This window comes from Bubalus kerabau, chromosome 3 (genome assembly GCF_029407905.1).
Source record: "Bubalus kerabau isolate K-KA32 ecotype Philippines breed swamp buffalo chromosome 3, PCC_UOA_SB_1v2, whole genome shotgun sequence".
NCBI classification, from domain to species: Eukaryota; Metazoa; Chordata; class Mammalia; order Artiodactyla; family Bovidae; genus Bubalus; species Bubalus kerabau.
Window position 1 is genome coordinate 49,459,697 of NC_073626.1, and position 16,585 is coordinate 49,476,281.

The window sequence follows — 16,585 nt, forward strand, 5'->3', positions numbered from 1 at the left end:
TGAAGAAAGTGGAGAAAACCACTAGACCATTCAGGTATGACTTAAATCCCTTATGACTATACAGTGAAAGTGAGAAATAGATTTAAGGGACTAGATCTGATAGACAGATTGCCTGATGAACTATGGATGGAGGTTTGTGACATTGTATGGGAGACAGCAATCAAGACCATCCCCAAGAAAAAGAAATGCAAAAAAGCAAAATGGCTATCTGAGAAGGCCTTACAAATAGCTGTGAAAAGAAGGGAAGCAAAAAGCAAAGGAGAAAAGGAAAAATACACTCATTTGAATGCAGAGTTCCAAAGAATAGCAAGGAGAGATAAGAAAGCCTTTCTCAGTGATCAATGCAAAAAAATAGAGGAAAACAATAGAATGGGAAAGACTAGAGATCTCTTCAAGAAAATTAGAGATATCAAGGGAACATGTCATGCAAAGATGGGGTCAATAAAGGACAGAAATGGTATGGACCTAACAGAAGCAGAAGATATTAAGAAGAGGTGGCAAGAATACACAGAATTGTACAGAAAAGATCTTCATGACCCAGATAATCACAATGGTGTGATCATTCACCTAGAGCCACACATCCTGGAATGTGAAGTCAAGTGGGCCTTAGAAAGCATCACTACGAACAAAGCTAGTGGAGGTGATGGAATTCCAGTTGAGCTATTTCAAATCCTGAAAGATGATGCTGTGAAAGTGCTGCACTCAATATGCCAGCAAATTTGAAAACTCAGCAGTGGCCATAGGACTGGAAAAGGTCAGTTTCTCTTCAGTCTAATAGACACCAAGTTCAAGGGAGATAATGAAAATACTGAAGGAATTTTGCAATCCCTATCAAGCTACCAATGGTATTCTTCACAGAGCTAGAACAAATAATTTCACAATTTGTATGGAAATACAAAAAACCTCGAATAGCCAAAGTGATCTTGAGAAAGAAGAATGGAACTGGAGGAATCAACCTACCAGACTTCAGGCTCTACTACAAAGCCACAGTTATCAAGACAGTATGGTACTGGCACAAAGACAGAAATATAGATCAATGGAACAAAATAGAAAGCCCAGAGATAAATCCAGGCACATATGGACACCTTATCTTTGACAAAGGAGGCAAGAATATACAATGGATTAAAGACAATCTCTTTAACAAGTGGTGCTGGGAAATCTGGTCAACCACTTGTAAAAGAATGAAACTAGAACACTTTCTAACACCATACACAAAAATAAACTCAAAATGGATTAAAGATCTCAACGTAAGACCAGAAACTATAAAACTCCTAGAGGAGAACATAGGCAAAACACTCTCTGACATACATCACAGCAGGATCCTCTATGACCCACCTCCCAGAATATTGGAAATAAAAGCAAAAATAAACAAATGGGACCTAATTAACCTTAAAAGCTTCTGCACATCAGAAGAAACTATTAGCAAGGTGGAAAGGCAGCCTTCAGAATGGGAGAGAATAATAGCAAATGAAGCAACTGACAAACAACTAATCTCAAAAATATACAAGCAACTCCTACAGCTCAACTCCAGAAAAATAAATGACCCAATCAAAAAATGGGCCAAAGAACTAAATAGACATTTCTCCAAAGAAGACATCCAGATGGCTAACAAACACATGAAAAGATGCTCAACATCACTCATTATCAGAGAAATGCAAATCAAAACCACTATGAGGTACCATTTCACACCAGTCAGAATGGCTGCGATCCAAAAGTCTACAAGTAATAAATGCTGGAGAGGGTGTGGAGAAAAGGGAACCCTCTTACACTGTTGGTGGGAATGCAAACTAGTACAGCCACCATGGAGAACAGTGTGGAGATTCCTTAAAAAACTGGAAATAGACCTGCCTTATGATCCAGCAATCCCACTGCTGGGCATACACACTGAGGAAACCAGAAGGGAAAGAGACACGTGTACCCCAATGTTCATCACAGCACTGTTTATAATAGCCAGGACATGGAAGCAACCTAGATGTCCATCAGCAGATGAATGGATAAGCAAGCTGTGGTACATATACACAATGGAGTATTATTCAGCCATTAAAAAGAATACATTTGAATCAGTTCTAATGAGGTGGATGAAACTGGAGCCTATTATACAGAGTGACGTAAGCCAGAAAGAAAAACACCAATACAGTATACTAACGCATATATATGGAATTTAGAAAGATGGTAACAATAACCCTGTGTACGAGACAGCAAAAGAGACACTGATGTATAGAACAGTCTTTTGGACTCTGTGGGAGAGGGAGAGGGTGGGAAGATTTGGGAGAATGGCATTGAAACATGTAAAATATCATGTATGAAACGAGTTGCCAGTCCAGGTTCGATGCACGATACTGGATGCTTGGGGCTGGTGCACTGGGACGACCCAGAGGGATGGAATGGGGAGGGAGGAGGGAGGAGGGTTCAGGATGGGGAACACATGTATACCTGTGGCGGATTCATTTTGATATTTGGCAAAACTAATACAATTTTGTTAAGTTTAAAAATAAAATAAAATTTAAAAAAAAGAAAGAAAGTGAGGGGATGGAAAAAGATTTCATACAAACAGAACAAGGAAATGGCGGTCACAATAATTATATCAGAAAAAACAGATTTTAAAGCAAAGGCTATAAAGAAAAAGAAGAGCACTGTATAATGATACAAGGATCAATAAAAGGAGAGGATATTACACTCTTCAGACTATATGCACCCAATAGAGGGGCACCCAAATACACAAAACAAATACTAACAGACATAAAGGGAGAAACTGATGGGAATACAATAATAGTAGGAGACTTTAACACCCCACCCACATCAGTGGACAGATATTTGAGAACAAAAATACTGCAACAGAGATCCTAAAGTGTAGAACTCAATTGATATTTTTCAGGATATTAATTACATCCAGAAAATGAGTACACATAGTTCTCAAGTGCACACGAAACATTCTCTAGGATTAGCCATGCTGCTGCTGCTGCTGCTAAGTCGCTTCAGTCATGTCCGACTCTGTGCGACCCCATGGACTGCAGCCCTCCAGGCTCCTCCGTGCATGGGATTTTCCAGGCAAAAGTACTGGAGTGGGATGCCATTGCCTTCTGCTGCTGCTAAATCGCTTCAGTCATGTCCGACTCTGTGCGACCCCATAGATAGCAGCCCACCAGGCTCCCCCATCCCTGGGATTCTCCAGGCAAGAACACTGGAGTGGGTTGCCATTTCCTTCGCCAATGCATGAAAGGGAAAAGTGAAAGTGAAGTTGTTCAGTCATGCCTGACTCCTGGTAACCACATAGACTGCAGCCCACCAGGCTCCTCTGTCCATGGGACTCTCCAGGCAAGAGTACTGCTATCAGATCAGATCAGATCAGTCACTCAGTCGTGTCCGACTCTTTGTGACCCCATGAATCGCAGCACGCCAGGCCTCCCTGTCCATCACTAACTCCCGGAGTTCACTCAGACTCACGTCCATCGAGTCAGTGATGCCATCCAGCCATCTCATCCTCTGTCATCCCCTTCTCCTCCTACCCCCAATCCCTCCCAGCATCAGAGTCTTTTCCAATGAGTCAACTCTTCGCATGAGGTGGCCAAAGTACTGGAGTTTCAGCTTTGGCATCATTCCTTCCAAAGAAATCCCATGGCTGATCTCCTTCAGAATGGACTGGTTGGATCTCCTTGGAGTCCAAGGGACTCTCAAGAGTCTTCTCCAACACCACGGATCAAAAGAATCAATTCTTCGGCGCTCAGCCTTCTTCACAGTCCAACTCTCATGTCCATACATGAGCACAGGGAAAACCATAGCCTTGAGTAGATGAACCTTTGTTGACAAAGTAATGTCTCTGCTTTTGAATATGCTATCTAGGTTGGTCATAACTTTCCTTCCAAGGAGTAAGCGCCTTTTAATTTCATGGCTGCAGTCACCATATACAGTGATTTTGGAGCCCAGAAAAATAAAGTCTGACACTGTTTCCACTGTTTCCCCATCTATTTCCCATGAAGTGGTGGGACCGGATGCCATGATCTTCATTTTCTGAATATTGAGCTTTAAGCCAACTTTTTCACTCTCCACTTTCACTTTCATCAAGAGGCTTTTTAGTTCCTCTTCACTTTCTGCCTTAAGGGTGGTGTCATCTGCATATCTGAGGTTATTGATATTTCTCCTGGCAATCTTGATTCCAGCTTGTGTTTCTTCTAGTCCAGCGTTTCTCATGTTGTACTCTGCATATAAGTTAAATAAACAGGGTGACAATACACAGCCTCGATGAACTCTTTTTCCTATTTGGAACCAGTCTGTTGTTCCATGTCCAGTTCCAACTGTTGCTTCCTGAGCTGCATATAGGTTTCTCAAGAGGCAGATCAGGTAGTCTGGTATTCTCATCTTTTTCAGAATTTTCCACAGTTTATTGTGATCCCCACAGTCAAAGGCTTTGGCATAGTCAATAAAGCAGAAATAGAGTACTGCTATACCAGGGCACAAAAAAAGCCTCAACAAATTTGAGAGTATAGAAGTATTCAAGCATCTTTTCTGATCACAATGATATGCAACTAGAAGCCAACCACAGAAAAAGAAACAAGCAAACAAGAAACAATTACATGCAGACTAAACTACATGCTACTTAAAAACCAATTAGTCAATGATGAAGTCAAAGAAAAATTAAAAAACACCTCAAGACAAATGACAAAACAGAACCATACAAAATCTATGGGCTGCATGAAAAGCAGTCTTGGAAATTCATAGCAATTCAGGCCCTTTTCAAGAAGTAAGAAAATGTTCAAATACACAACCTAACATACTACCTAAAAGAATTAGAAAAAGAAAAAACCAAAGTCAGCAGAAGGAAGGAAATAATAAAGATCAGAGGGAAAATAAAGTAGAGATTTAAAAAAAATAGAAAAAGTCAATAATACCAAGAGCTGTTTCTTTGAAAAGGTAAACAAAATTGACAAACCTCTGGCCAGGCTCAACAGGAAGAAAAGAGAGAAAACCCAAATAAACTAAGAAATGAAAGAGGAGAAATCACAACTGATACTGTAGAAATACAAAAACCATAAGAGAATACTATGAACAATTATACATCAACAGATTCAACTGCTTAGAAGTAGTGGACAATTTCTAGAAACACAGAGCCCACCAATACTGCATGGAGGACTTGAACAGACCAATCAGTAGAAGTGAAATAGATTTGGTAATAAAACAAAAAACTTGCTACAAACAAAAGTCCAGGTTGAGATGGCTTCACAGGTATATTCAACCAAATATACATTAAAAAAAAAAAAAAAAAGGACTTATACCAATTCTTCTGAAACTCTTCCAAAAGATTGAAGAGGTGGGAACAAGACATTCTATGAAGAAACTGATCACCCTGATAGCAAAACCAAACACACTACCAAAAAAATTACAGGCAAGGATCTTTGGTGAATATAGATGCAAACATTCTCAACAAACAAACAGAAACCCAAATCCAGCAATAAATAAAATTTAAAGTTCATACACCATGACCAAGTTGAGTTCTTCCCAGGGTCAAAAGGATGGTTCAATATATGAAAATCAATGAATGTGATACACCACATCAATAAAAATAAAGACACAAACCACTTGATCATCTCAATAGATGCAGAAAAAGCTGTGGTAAAATTTAACATCCATCATTCATTCATGATAAAAAAAAAAAAAAACCTTTACAAAAGTCAGTACAGAGGAAACATATCTCAACTAATAAAAGCTATTCATGACAAACCCACAGCCATTATAATACTCAGCCACAAAAAGCTGAAAGCCTTCTTGCTAAAACATGGAACAAGGGAAGGATACCCACTCTCACCACTTCTCTTCAGAATAGTATTAGAAATCCTGGCCATAACAATCCAACAGGAAGAAGAAAGAAAAGGTATTCAAGTTGGTAGGGAAGAGATTTAACACTGTCATATGTGCAGATGACATGATACTATGTGTATAGAAAACCCTAAAGACTCCACTCAGAAACTTCTAGAACTGATACACTCAGCAAGGTAGCAGGATACAAGATTAACATAGAGAAATCAATTGCATTTCTGTAGACCAACAATGAAATAGAGAATGTAAACAAACAATCCATTTTAAAAACATCAAAAAATAAAATACTTAGGAATAAATCTCACCAAGGAGTTGAAAAACTTACATACTGAGAATTACATAATAAAGGAAACTGAAGATGATTTAAAGAAATGGAAAGCCATCCCATGCCCTTGGATTGGCAGAATTAATATTGTTAAAATGGCCATACTAACCAAGGCAATCTGCAGATTTAATGCAATCTCTAAGGAAATGGCAACCCACTCCAGTGTTCTTGCCTGAAAAATCCCATGGACGTAGGAGCCTGGTAGGCTACAGGCCATGGGGTCGCAAAGAGTCGGACATGACTGAGCAACTTCACTTCACAAATTACCCATGACATTTTTCACAGAATTAGAGCAAATAATCATAAAATTTATACAGAACCATCAGTTCAGTTCAGTTCAGTTCAGTCGCTCAGTCGTGTCCAACTCTTTGTGACCCCATGAATTGCAGCACACCAGGCCTCCCTGTCCATCACCAACTCCCGGAGTTCACTCAGACTCACGTCCATTGAGTCAGTGATACCATCCAGCCATCTCATCCTCTGTCGTCCCCTTTTCCTCCTGCCCCCAATCCCTCCCAGCATCAGAGTCTTTTCCAATGAGTCAACTCTTCGCATGAGGTGGCCAAAGTACTGGAGTTTCAGCTTTAGCATCATTCCTTCCAAAGAAATCCCATGGCTGATCTCCTTCAGAATGGACTGGTTGGATCTCCTTGCAGTCCAAGGGACTCTCAAGAGTCTTCTCCAACACCACAGTTCAAAAGCATCAATTCTTCGGTGCTCAGCTTTCTTCACAGTCCAACTCTTACATCCATACATGACCACTGGAAAAACCATAGCCTTGACTAGATGGACCTTTGTTGGCAAAGTAATGTCTCTTCTATTCAATATGCTATCTAGGTTGGTCATAACTTTCCTTCCAAGGAGTCTTTTAATTTCATGGCTGCAGTCACCATCTGCAGAACCATAAAAGACCCCAAATTGCCAAAGCAATCCTGAGGCTAAAGAACAAAGCAGGAGGCATAACCCTCCCAGACTTCAGACAATGCTACAAAGCTGCAGTAATCCAAACAACACGGTACTGGCACAAAACAGATCAATGGGACAGAATAGAGAACCCAGAAATAAACCGGCACACCTATGAAAATTAACCTTCAACAAAGGAGGCAAAAATGCCAAAGAAGAGAAGAGATGAGAAGATGGTCTCTTCAGCAAGCAATGTGGAAAAGTTGTACAGCTGCATGTAAATCAGTGAAGTTAGAACACCCTGTCACACCATGCCTGCACAGTCTCTAAGTCATGTCCAACTTTTTGCAGCCCCATAGATTGTGACCTACCAAGCCTCCTCTGTCCATGGGATTTCACAGGCAAGAATAACAGAGCGGGTGGCCATTTGCTCCTCCAGAGTATTTTCCTAACCCAGGGATTGAACCCACGTTTCTTTTGTCTCCGGAGTTGTCAGACAGATTTTTACCACTGAGCCACCTGGGAAGCCCACCATACACATAAATAAAATGGCTTAAAGGCTTAAACATAAGACATAACACCATAAAACTCCCTGAAGAAAACACAAGCAAAACATTCTTGAAGATAAATCATTCTAATGTTTTCTTAGGTCAGTCTCCAAAGGCAATAGACATAAAAGCAAAAATAAGTAAATGGGACCTAATCAAACTTATAAGCTTTTCACAGCAAAGGAAATCACAAACAAAGTGAAAAGACAGCACGATACTGGATGCTTGGGGCTGGTGCACTGGGACGATCCAGAGGGATGGAATGGGGAGGGAGGAGGGAAGAGGGTTCAGGATGGGGAACACATGTATACCTGTGGCGGATTCATTTTGATATTTGGCAAAACTAATACAATTATGTAAAGTTTAAAAATAAAATAAAATTAAAAAAAAAAAAGAAAAGACAACCTATGGACTGGGAGAAAATACTTGCAAATGATGCAACCAACAAGGACTTAATTTCCAAAATATACAAACAGGTCATACAATTCAAAACAAAAAAACAACCTAGTTGAAAAATGGGCAAAAGACCTAAGTAGACATTTCTCCAAAAAAGAAATACAAATAGCCAAAATATACATGACTGGTCATCATCGCTAATAGAGAAATACAAATCAAAACTATGGTGAGATATCACCTCACATCAGTCAGAATGGCTGTCATTAAGAAATCTACAAATAGTACATGCTGGAGAGGATGTAAAGAAAAGGCAACCCTCCTACACTGTTGGGGGAAATGTAAATTGTTGCAGCCACTGTGGAAAATAGTATGAAGGTTCCTCAGAGAATCAAAAAGAGAGTTGCCTTATGATCCAGCAATGCCACTCCTGGGCATATATCCAGACAAAACTTTAAATCGAAAAGATAACATGCATGCTCAATATTTACAGTGGTACTATTTAAAAAAACCAAAATGTGGAAATAACCTATATGTCCATTGACAGATGAGTGAATAGAGAAAACATAGTACATACATACGGTGTAATAGTTCAGTTCAGTGGCTGGGTCATGTTCGACTCTGCAACCACATGCTGCAGCACACCAGGCTTCCCTGTCCATCACCAATTCCCAGGGCTTACTCAAACTCATGTCCATGGAGTTGGTGATGCCATCCAACGATCTCATCCTCTCTTGTCCCTTTCTCCTTCTGCCTTCAATCATTCCCAGTATCAGAGTCTTTCCCAATGAGTCACTTCTTCACATCACATGGCCAAAGTATTGGAATTTCAGCTTCAGCATCAGTCCTTCAGGACTGATTTTCTTTAGGATGGACTGGTTGGATCTCCTTGCAGTCCAAGGAGCTCTCAAGAGTCTTCTTCAACACCACAGTGCAAAAGCATCAATTCTTCGGTGCTCAGCTTTCTTTATAGTCCAACTCTGACATCCATACATGGCTACTGGAAAACCCACAGCTTTGACTAGATGGACCGTTGTTAGCAAAGTAATGTCTCTGCTTTTTAACATGATGTCTAGGTTGGTCATGGCTTTGCTTTCAAGGAGTCTTTTAATTTCATGGCTGCAGTCACCAACTGCAATGATTTTGGAACCCAGAAAAATAAAATCTCACCATTTCCATTGTTTCCCAATCTACTTGCCATGAAGTGATGGGACCGGATGCCATGATCTTAGTTTTCTGGATGCTGAGTTTTAAGCCGTTTTTATTCTCCTCTTTAACTTTCATCAAGAGGCTCTTTAGTTCTTCACTTTCTGCTCTATGGGTGGTGTCATCTGCATATCTGAGGTTATTGATATTTCTCCCAGCAATCTCAATTCCATCCTGTGATTCATCCAGCCCAGTGTTTCTCATGATGTACTCTGCATATAAGTTAAATAAGTAGGATGACAATATACAGCCTTGACATACTCCTTTTCCTATTTGGAAGAGGCAGGTAAGGTGGTCTGGTAATCCCATCTCTTTCAGAATTTTCCACAGCTTGTTGTGATCCACACAGTCAAAGGCTTGGGCATAGTCAATAAAGCAGAAATAGATGTTTTTTTTTTGAACTCTTGCTTTTCTGATGATCCAGTGGATGTTGGGAATTTGATCTCTGGTTCCTCTGCCTTTTCTAGAACCAGCTTGAACGTCTGGAAGTTCACGATTCATATATTGTTGAAGCCTGGCTTGGAGAATTTTGAGCATTACTTTACTAGCATGTGAGATGAGTGCAATTGTGCAGTAGTTTGAGCATTCTTGGGCATTGGCTTTCTTTGGGATTGGAATGAAAACTCAGCTTTTCCAGTCCTGTGGCCACTGCTGAGTTTTCCAGATTTGCTGGCATATGGAGTGCAGCACTTTCACAGCATCATTTTTTAGGATTTGAAATAGCACAGCTGGAATTTCATCACCTCCACTAGCTTTGTTCGTAGTGATGCTTCCTAAGGCCCAGTCGACTTCACACTCCAGGATGTCTGGCTGAAGGTGAGTGATCACATCATCGTGATTATCTGGGTCATGAAGATCTTTTTGTACAGTTCTTCTGTGTATTCTTACCACCTCTTCTTAATATCTTCTGCTTCTGTTAGGTCCATACCATTTCTGTCCTTTATTGAGCCCATTTTTGCATGAAATATTTCCTTGATATCTCTAATTTTCTTGAAGAGAGCTCTAGTCGTTCCCATTGTATTGTTTTCTTCTGTTTCTTTGCACTGGTTGTGGAGGAAGTCTTTCTTATCTTTCCTTGCTATACTTTGGAACTCTGCATTCAAAAGGGTATATTTTTCCTTTTTTCCTTTGCTTTTTGCTTCCCTTCTTTTCACAGCTATTTGTAAGGCCTCCTCAAACAGCCATTTTGCTTTTTTGCATTTCTTGGGGATGGTCTTTCTCCCTGTCTCCTGTACAGTGTCACAAACCTCCATCCATAGTTCATCAGGCACTCTGTCTATCAGAACTAGTCTCTTAAATCTATTTCTCACTTCCACTGTATAATTATAAGGGATTCAGATCAGATCAGATCAGATCAGTTGCTCAGTCGTGTCCGACTCTTTGCGACCCCATGAATCGCAGCACGCCAGGCCTCCCTGTCCATCACCAGCTCCCGGAGTTCACTGAGACTCACGTCCATCGAGTCAGTGATGCCATCCAGCCATCTCATCCTCTGTCGTCCCCTTCTCCTCCTGCCCCCAATCCCTCCCAGCATCAGAGTCTTTTCCAATGAGTCAACTTTTCGCATGAGGTGGCCAAAGTACTGGAGTTTCAGCTTTAGCATCATTCCTTCCAAAGCAATCCCAGGGCTGATCTCCTTCAGAATGGACTGGTTGGATCTCCTTGCAGTCCAAGGGACTCTCATGAGTCTTCTCCAACACCACAGTTCAAAAGCAGCAATTCTTTGGCGCTCAGCCTTCTTCACAGTCCAACTGTCATATCCATACATGACCACAGGAAAAACCATAGCCTTGACTAGACGAACCTTTGTTGGCAAAGTAATGTCTCTGCTTTTCAATATGCTATCTAGGTTGGTCATAACTTTCCTTCCAAGGAGTAAGCGTCTTTTAATTTCATGGCTGCAGTCACCATCTGTAGTGATTTTGGAGCCTAGAAAAATAAAGTCGGACACCATTTCCACTGTTTCCCCATCTATTTCCCATGAAGTGGTGGGACCGGATGCCATGATCTTCATTTTCTGAATGTTGAGCTTTAAGCCAACTTTTTCACTCTCCACTTTCACTTTCATCAAGAGGCTTTTTAGTTCCTCTTCACTTTCTGCCATTATTAGATTATGTCATACCCGAATGGTCTATTGGTTTTCCCTACTTTCTTCAATTTCAGTCTGAATTTGGTAATAAGGGATTCATGATCTGAACCACAGTCAGCTCCCAATCCTGTTTTTGCTGGCTGTATAGAGCGTCTCTATCTTTGGCTCCAAAAAATATAATCAATCTGATTTCGGCTGCATGGCACTGGAGCGGCCGAGAGGAGATACCCCATGCCCAAGGTCATTAGCAGCAGCCGCACTTTTCTGGATCAGCTGTGTGGAGATACCCCACGTCCAAGGTCAGAGAAACCCGTGTAAGACGGTATGTGCTGGATCATCTGTGAGGAGATAACCCCACGTCCAAGGGCAAATGAGAAGCCCCAGCAAGATTATAGGAGGGGTGAATTCGCGGAGGGCACAACAGAACCAGCTGGGTTCCTGTGCACCAGAAACCCAGGAGAAAAGAGCAGTGACCCCACAGGAGACTGTCCTTGACTTGCCTGTGGGTGTCCGGGAGTCTCCAGCAGAGGTGTGAGTTGGTGGTGGCCTGCTGCAGGGTTGGCAGCACTGAGTGGAGCAGTGCATGCCTGGGATCTTTTGAGGGAGGTCATCATTATCTTTATTTTTGGGGCTCCAAAATCACTGCAGATGGTGACTGCAGCCATGAAATTAAAAGACACTTACTCATTGGAAGGAAAGTTATGACCAACCTAGATAGCATATTGAAAAGCAGAGATATTACTTTGCCAACAAAGGTCCATCTAGTCAAGGCTATGGTTTTTCCAGTGGTCATGTATGGATGTGAGAGTTGGACTGTGAAGAAGGCTGAGCACTGAAGAATTGATGCTTTTGAACTGTAGTGTTGGAGATGACTCTTGAGAATCCCTTGGACTGTAAGGAGATCCAACCAGTCCATCCTAAAGGAGATCAGTCCTGAGTGTTCATTGCAAGGACTGATGCTGAGGCTGAAACTCCAATACTTTGTCCACCTCATGCGAAGAGTTGACTCATTGGAAAAGCCTCTGATGCTGGGAGGGATTGAGGTCAGGAGGAGAAGCGGACAACGGAGGATGAGATAGGTGGATGGCATCACCGACTTGATGGACATGAGTTTGAGTGAACTCTGGGAGTTGGTGAAGGACAGGGAGGCCTGGCGTGCTATGATTCATGGGGTCGCAAAGAATCAGACAGGACTGAATGACTGGACTGAAATGAACTGAATCATTATCTTCATTACCTCCACCATAGTTTGGCCCCAGGGAAATAGCAGGGAACACAGTTCCACCCATCAACATAAAATTGGATTAAAGATTTATTGAGCATGGCCCCGCCCATCAGAACAAGACCCAGTTTCCCCCTTAGTCAGTCTGTCCCATCAAGAAGCTTACATAAGCCTCTTGTCCTTGTCCATCAGAGGGCAAACAGACTGAAATCCACAATCACATGCTCTTATCACATGCTCACAACCCTGAGCTTATGAGGCAGACGATGGAGCTGGCTGGAAACCCAGCCATGATGTGAGAGATGATGCTGAAGCAGCACTAGGCTCTAAGCAGTCTGGAGAGCATCACTGGAGGGTGTAATGCCTTCTGCCACATGTGCATGGACATCAAGGAGCCCATGTTTACAGCTGCCCAGAAACAGTTTGGCAACAATCCCTTTTCTTTACTGGCTGGGAACTCTGACAGCTCTTCCTTCCAGCCTCTGTGGACTGAGAAACAAGAGCCCCTCCATAACTCCTGGAGCACCTTGACCCCCCAACCCCCCGGCCTCTGGGTCTGGTGGGGAGGTCACTGGATGATTGGGGACCATCCAAGTGCACCCAGCAGTCTCCAACCCCTTTGGGATCAATGCAGCTAGCCTGGCAGAAAGTGAAGAAGAGCTAAAGAGCCTCTTAATGAAAGTGAAAGAGGAGAGTGAAAAAATTGGCTTAACAGTCAACATTCAGAAAACTAAGATAATGGCATCTGGTTCCATCACTAAATGGCAAATAGATAAGAAACAATGGAAACAGTGACAGATTATATTTTGGGGGGGCTCCAAAATCACTTCAGATGGTGACTGCAGCCATGAAATTAAAAGACGCTTACTCCTTGGGAGAAAAGTTATGACCAACCTAGACAGCATATTAAAAATCAGGGGCATTACTTTGCCAACAAAGGTCTGTCTAGTCAAAGGTATAGTTTTTCCAGTAGTCATGTATGCATGTGAGAGTTGGACTATAAAGAAAGCTGAGTGCCAAAGAATTGATGCTTTTGAACTGTGATGTTGGAGAAGAGTCCCTTGGGAGTCCCTTGGACTGCAAGGAGATCCAACCAGTCCTTCCTAAAGGAGATAGATCAGTCCTGAATATTCACTGGAAGGACTGATGCTGAAGCTGAAACTCCAATACTTTTGGCCACCTGATGCAAAGAACTGACTCATTTGAAAAGACCCTGATGCTGGTAAAGATTGAAGGCAGGAGGAGAAGGGGATGACAGAGGATGAGATGGTTGGATGGCATCACTGACTCAATGGACATGAGTTTGCATAAGCTCCAGGAGTTGGTGATGGACTGGGAAGCCTAGTGTGCTCTAGTCCATGAAGTCACAAAGATTTGGACACGACTGAGCAATTGACCTGAACTGAGCCTGGAGTCAGAGATGTTCAACAGCCCAGAAATGTAGGCCCTTTGTCAGCAGATCTCTGAGAACCCCCAAATGATGCAGAACATGATCTCAGCCCCCTAAATGCATAGCATGATGCAAATGCTTGCTCAGAACCCTGACTTTGGTGAATGTGCCACTCTTCACAGGGAACCCCTAGGTTCAGGAGCGGCTCTGCCTGCAGCTCCCAGTCTTCCTGCAGCAGCTGCAGAATCCAGAGTTGCTCTCCATTCTCACCAATCCCCGAGCTTTGCAGGGACTGCTGCACATCCAGCAGGGACTTCAGACCTTGCAGACTGAAGCCCCCAGGCTGGTATCCAGCCTTGGCTCTTCTGGGATGGCCTGAACCCCAATATCCTTGGCAGGCAGCAACATGGAATCTGCACCCAAGGCGCCCACCTCCTCTCCAGCCCTGCCAGTCACATCCTCTCCAACAGATGCCTCCAGTGTTCAGTAGCAACTCATGCAGCAGATGATCCAGCTTTTGGCTGGAAGTGGAAGTTCACAGGTGCAAACTCCAGAAGTGAGATTTTAGCAGCAGCTGGAGCAGCTCAACTCCATGGGCTTCATGAAAGGCCAGACTGCAGGCCCTGATCACCACAGGACAGGACATCAAAGCAGATATCAAGAGACTCCTGGGCTCTTAGTTCTCCTAACCTCTCAGCCCTGGTCCTCCTGCATCTCCCTTCCCTTGATGCCAACATTTGGTTCCTCTGTCAACCAGACCCTCTGTGGGTCATCCCTTCTGTTCTGTTTTTACCCCTTGTCCTCTCCAGAGAGCAGGGTGACGTTAGAGTTGTGGGCCCCAGCCCCATAACTCTGAGAATTCTAGTTTTACTTCTCCACCTCTTATAGAACCTTCTCTCCTGGCCCTGCTTGCAACAGAGCTATTTAAACAGTTTGTGTGGTTTTTATTGATTGGCGCCACCTCCTTGCCCCACAACCATCTTTTTGCAACCTTCAAACTTCTCAGTAGCAGTGCAGAGTTAAAGGAGAAACCATTCTCTGGTTTATTGGAACAGGGTCTTCCATCTCTAGCACTGAAGTTTTTCTTGTCTCATGTTTAGTTTTGGTAAGTCTTCCTTATTTTTCTTCCCCATCCCCTCCCATGTCTAGCCTACCCAATGCTACACTTCCACACTCTGAAGGTGGGGCAGGTGAAGCAGACTGTGATTTTTGTCCTCACTCCCTGTTTTGGTCACTTTCCCAGGGTTTATTGGGACTCGCAGAGGAAGGAAGATACCTGTTCTTTCTGTCCAAAGGGAGAGGTGAGACAGCAGTCTGGAGCAGAAGTTAACAAATCCTGGACCAGCCCAACGAGGGGAGGAGGGGATGAGACTTTCTGGAAGAAGGCAATGGGGGAAACAGCCTGAGTTGAGGACTTGGAATTGACAGGGAATAGAAACACTAATAGTTCTTTTAGGCCAGAGAGTGCAGGCTCTGGCCTGGCAAAGGAGACTTAGAGATGTTAATGGAATTTGAGTTGAAGAAAAGGGTTCAGTGGAGCTAAACAGTATGGCTCACAGGGGATTATATTGGTTCTGTTTCCTCAAACATACATGCTTCAGTACATACACACATTTCCATGAACCCAGGACCTGCCCACATCTCCACGTACCACTGGTTTAATCCCCACTGAAAAGATATGAAGAGGATTGGAGTCTGTCTCAGCAGTGTGTGTGTGTATGTTGGGGGGGGGGGCTGCCATGCACACACACATGTGCACGTGAGTTGAGTGGGCGGGGGGATACCTTGTTGATTTCTAGTTTAGAGTTTTCTCCCACCAGACAGAAGTATTCAGAGGGGCCAGTCTAGGTCAGGAATACATACAGCCTAGGGAGCTAGGTCTCTGGGCCTCTGGGTGCTGGGTAACCCAAGGATAGTGTGGGTACCCCTTCTGAAGCCATCAGAGCTATGACTGGCACCCTTTTAACCCCTCCCCTCATTCATTGCTTTTTGGGAATAGTGGGGGAGGAGTCTTTCTGTCTAGAACCCCTGGCCTTTGGCATCTTGGCTTCTGCACTTGAGCTTTTGCTGTTTCCCTCTAGGCCAGAAAGTTCTATTTGAGGAAGGAAAGGAGAGTGCAGCAATGATGCCTTTGATCTGGAATTGGATTTTACTCTAGTGGAACACAGAGAAGGCTCAGATCACCTCCTCTCTCTGCCTCTTAGTCTGGCTGCTTGGAGGACCCATTACTGAGAATATGGAGGCAATATTGAATTTTCTCCAAGTGGGAAAAGGTCCCAAGCAATCCAGAGGGATGTCTGTGTGGTTTTCCCTCCCTACCTCCCCCAACTCCCACACTAAATAAATAGTGTGATCTTTGTTATGAAAAAAGAAAAGAAAAGAAGGAAACAATAGCAAAGATCAATGAAAATAAGACCTGGTTCTTTGAGAAGATAAAAAAAAAATTGAAAAATCATTAGCCAGACTCATCAAGAAAAGGGAGAAGATTCAAATCAATAAAATTAGAAATGAAAAAGGAGAAATTGCAACAAGCAACACAGAAATACAAAGGCTCATAAGAGACTACTACAAACAATTATATGCCAATAAAATGGACAACCTGAAATAAATGGACAAATTCTTAGAAAATTATAACCTTCCAAGACTGAACCAGGATGAAGGAGAAAATATTAAGAGATCAATCACAAGCACGGAAATC

The 16,585-nt window shown here is 42.7% G+C and overlaps 1 pseudogene; it reads left to right on the top strand.

Moving 5' to 3' along the window:
- Positions 1 to 12,718: 12,718 nt before the first annotated feature.
- On the top strand, positions 12,719 to 14,567 carry LOC129647247 (ubiquilin-4-like; annotated as a pseudogene).
- The last annotated feature ends 2,018 nt before the right edge of the window (positions 14,568 to 16,585 follow it).